The following is a 4253-nucleotide window of genomic DNA, read 5'->3' as shown; positions in this document are numbered from 1 at the left end:
AGGACTTTTAGCTGCGCTTTTCCCACAAACGCCACTATAGATCAGGACCTTTAGCGGCGCTTTTCCCACAAACGCCGCTATAGATCAGGACTTTTAGCTGCGCTTTTCCCACAAACGCCGCTATAAATCAGGACCTTTAGCGGCGCTTTTCCCACAAACGCCGCTATAGATCAGGACCTTTAGCGGCGCTTTTTTCACAAACGCCGCTAAAATTGCCATTCCGCTTTTTATTAAATAAATTTTTGTAATAACAAATGGAAAGGTCAAATTTTATTTTGAATGTATTACTTTTCATTAACAATAAAAGTAAAATAAATTATAGTAATAAATTTCAACATTCACCTATAATAAATAAATTAACATAAACAATTAAATTTCCTAACAATAAATAAATAAATAAATTTCATTATACGGTAAAAGAACATATATTCATTTCATTATTATATAACAAAAATCAGTACTACAAATACGGTTATTATACATACGCTTCCGTTTTCCTGCGGCGTTGAATTAATTGAACTCTACAAGTATCTATTACTGACAGGTGACAAAATTTTGGCTACCTTATTTCAATGTCCTCCTTATTTCCAGTCTAATAATAAAAACAACAGCACCTTAATTTTCCATAGTGATGAAACAACAAAAGAAAACTTTACTTATCACTACATGTTTGACCAAAGAAAAATACCTTCATGGCTTCTTGCATCTGCCTTCTTTGAGTAACTACATGGCAATCTTGAGTAACTACATGGCAATCTTGAGTAACTACAGTAGCATCTGCCTTCTTTGAGTAACTACATGGCAATCTTGCGGCCGAAATAGCTCTCTAATTTTTGTTCCTTCATGGCCTTTGGTGCATTGTCTGCTAGAAGCTTCGTTAAACCCTAATCATGAAATTCAAATGCCAAAACATCCATCAATATTTCAGATAAAGAAAACCCCAATTTAATTATTCAAAAAAAGTTAGAAACACTTAAAAAAATCACCTTAATACCCATATGCTCTTTCCGTTCAGCACCCTCAGCCATTAAAATAGCATCAACTGCCAATCTTACCTACAGTATTCGTATTGGATAACCAAGCTAGGTTACTATCCAAGATGAAGAATATGTACTTCTGATTTTAAAATTCTTTAAAAATAAAAAATGAGACAATCCATACCTTCTCAGGCAACTCCACAGATGGAAAAGGAAGATTTCAAGCAGCTAGGCAAAATGACTATTTTGTGAGTTTCTTTATATTCTAGTTCATTGTTGTCAAATCCACCATCAACACCTGTAAATCAAATTGCATGGATATTACTATTTAGCCACAACAGACAGTACTAAGGCAATACAATTATTCAGAAAACATTTGAAACTTCAAACTTTTACTTTTATCATTTTGTAGCTCTCACATGGGTTCCAGATGCAGAGTCCAATAGGAACAAGACATGCAATAGCTCTAATTCTTTAAACGTGCTAGTAGATGGATAAACTAGTTCCAACTTCTTTTATTAACAACAACTGTAAATAATTGAAAATGTGAGCAGTTACAATTTATAAAGTCCTTCCCATAAAACATTATCAACCAGATCTCAAGCAGACATGTAAGAGTTGTGTAATTATGGAGATACGACTTTTCGCAATACAATATGTAAAGCTTTTCCATTGCATAATTCAATTCGAATTCGCATTCTACTTAGACTAATACCATGGCTCTAAACTCAATAATGGGATTTAAATTACAGACTGTGATAAAATATAGTACTTTGCATTTGTAAATGAAAGGATTTAACTTCTCGTTTACCTATGATCGAGTTCGAATAACTTGAAAAAAAAATTTCGCACACCTCATAAGGCATCATGACCAGCCAACGAAGAGAAAATGAGGTTATACAAAGACTTCACACCAATTATAAGGATGCATACCTGAAATGGATATGTAACAAGAATGGCAGCAATTTTAGAAGATCCACCCAGCACAGCATAATCAAATGAATTTTTTACATCAACTGGTTATGAGCTTGATTAAACCATGTATAATAATTGACAGGCACATAATACATGTAGACAAATGCGGGCATGCTACCAGTCACGAGCCTGTACATCAACTAGTATATGCCCTACCAACATTTAGCATAAAGTAAAACCAAAGTTCAAATAAACAGAAACTTCATCTACTTACCAACAAATTACTAGCACATTAAGCATATAATGACTTCCTAACTATACTGTTCTATTTTCAGAAAAACTCCATGTACAGTATTCTGCAGAACAGGGACGAAGCCATGAACTTTGTATGAGGGAGCTAAAGCTTAAAAATTTTAGGAGCAGCCAAAAATATAATTTTTCCATTTATCCAAGGGGTAAAAGGCTTAAATTTACAATATTAATATTTAGGAGAGACTAAAAATGAAAATTTCCCATTTAACCAAGGGGCCATGGACCCTGATTAAGACTGGAAAAAAAATGGACTTCCTTCCAGATAAAATAAGGAAAAAAAAGTTATAAAATATTATACATCAAAATAATCATTAATGAGTTGAGTATATTGGTGAAATAATTACTCATCGTTTTTTTTTCTTTTTCTGGCTTTGGACCTACTCTCTTTATTGCCTTATCACAAAAATGAATCCGTCTCTCACACTTTTATAGGATCTCTCATAGTCCACTCATTGCCATATGGTTTTCATGCAATCTTCTTTAAATTTTGACCCTTTGTTTGCAGTAAAAATCCCCCACCATAATGGTAAATTATAAATGTTCAGTGAGTATCTTTATAATACCTAGGATTCTTCAAGGACTTAACTACAAGAGGGATCAAATCACCCCTGCACATTAGAACAAGGAACAGAATGCACTAGTCAAATTAAATCTAAGACACCCGATTCTCTAGTCTTAATTTCTAGTCAGATAACCAAGTAAGAATTGGAGGCTTACAGCATACCATGCATTCTTTCCTTATGGAATACTGATAATCGACGAACATTATTGAGTGTTTCAACAACCAGAATCCAATCTTTAAAGTCAAGTCCAGGTAAGAGCTTCTGAAATAGGTATATATGCAAATCAGCAAACAGTACACCAAATATTAGAAATTGAAGTGTAAACTGAAAGTAATTATACCTTAAGACATGTATCAACATCTTCTAGATCACTCAAGTTCTCAGATTCAATGTATTCTACTTCCGAATTAGCTACCTCCACTCCAACATTTACAGTTTCACCTCCATTTATTTGAACAGAAGCAAAGCTCTTATTGTGCTGCACATTTAAAGTTTCACCTCCATTTATTTGAACAGAAGACAGGCTTTTCTTCAGCTGCTCTTCAACGATATAATCAACGAAAACGAAGATATTTAATTATGAATCTGCGTTCAAAGATATAATCAACAAAAACGAAGAAATCTAAGTAAATCTTCATTAACTTTGATTTACGAAGAGCAGCACCGGGGAGGAAGAAATACTGCAGAGGAAGCAATGGATTCCAAGTGGGTCATTGGCTCTCCAACATATTTGACAGTCTTCTTGAAAAACATGTCCTAGTTGAATACCTTCTCTGCCTGTAAGATTTAAAATAGAAACGAAAAAAAACACACACACAGCTGAAAATTCTTAGAAAATGGATGAGAAATATTAGTTACTTCTGATTTTAACATTCCCAAGAGATTAAGTGATCCATGATTCCGAAAGACAAGCATGGCCAATTGAAGGAACATGATGCAATATGCAACAACGTAAGGCATCTAAATCCCAAACCAAGGCATCAACGAGCATTTGGAACCCCTCCTCTCCTCCTAGTATCACAAAGTTCCTGTCAATTATCATTTCCTTTTCCCATTAGAAAACAAATCAAAACCCCCCATACCATAATAAATCAAAACTTTGCTACTCCATATATATATACATATAATATCAGAAAAAGAATATATAGGGAAGAAGAGACCTGTTGTATGTAAAGATTAAGAGTCTCATCAGAAAAAAAAATATAGGGAAGAAGCAAAAATAGCAATGGGCATGGAGTTAAAAGTTTTAGAGGACGGTGTGTTTGTAAAGTTGGGGTTTCAAGGGGAAATTAGGGATTTTAGGGGGGAAATATTTCAGGGGAAAATTTATAAATGGCGCCATTTTTTTTTTAAAGTAAAATTTTTTGTGGCGTTTTTCATAAAAACGCCGTAAAAAATTATTTTATTTGGAATAAAATAATACTGTTTTGGCATATAAAATGGCACTATTTTTTAAAATAAAATTATTTTTTGTAGCATTTTTTAA

The 4253-nt window shown here is 33.4% G+C and overlaps 1 long non-coding RNA gene across 16 annotated transcripts; it reads right to left on the bottom strand.

Annotated features, from left to right (window-relative positions):
• Positions 1-401: 401 nt before the first annotated feature.
• LOC105766070 (uncharacterized) lies at positions 402-4053 on the bottom strand. Of its 16 annotated transcripts, none has more exons than XR_008196355.1 (9): positions 3928-4053; positions 3108-3795; positions 2929-3028; positions 2768-2812; positions 1789-1910; positions 1374-1505; positions 1162-1275; positions 987-1055; positions 402-884 (listed from the first exon to the last, which is right to left on the bottom strand). It is a non-coding gene; the product is annotated as an uncharacterized LOC105766070 (long non-coding RNA). The 16 variants fall into 16 exon arrangements; XR_008196357.1 differs by having other exon boundaries at positions 1832-1910; XR_008196352.1 differs by lacking the exon at positions 1374-1505 and having other exon boundaries at positions 2922-3028.
• Between the last annotated feature and the right edge of the window lie 200 nt (positions 4054-4253).

The sequence above is a fragment of the Gossypium raimondii genome, chromosome 5 (genome assembly GCF_025698545.1).
Source record: "Gossypium raimondii isolate GPD5lz chromosome 5, ASM2569854v1, whole genome shotgun sequence".
Taxonomy (NCBI): domain Eukaryota; kingdom Viridiplantae; phylum Streptophyta; class Magnoliopsida; order Malvales; family Malvaceae; genus Gossypium; species Gossypium raimondii.
Note: the sequence above shows the minus strand (reverse complement) of the source record. Positions and strands in the feature narration are given on the sequence as shown.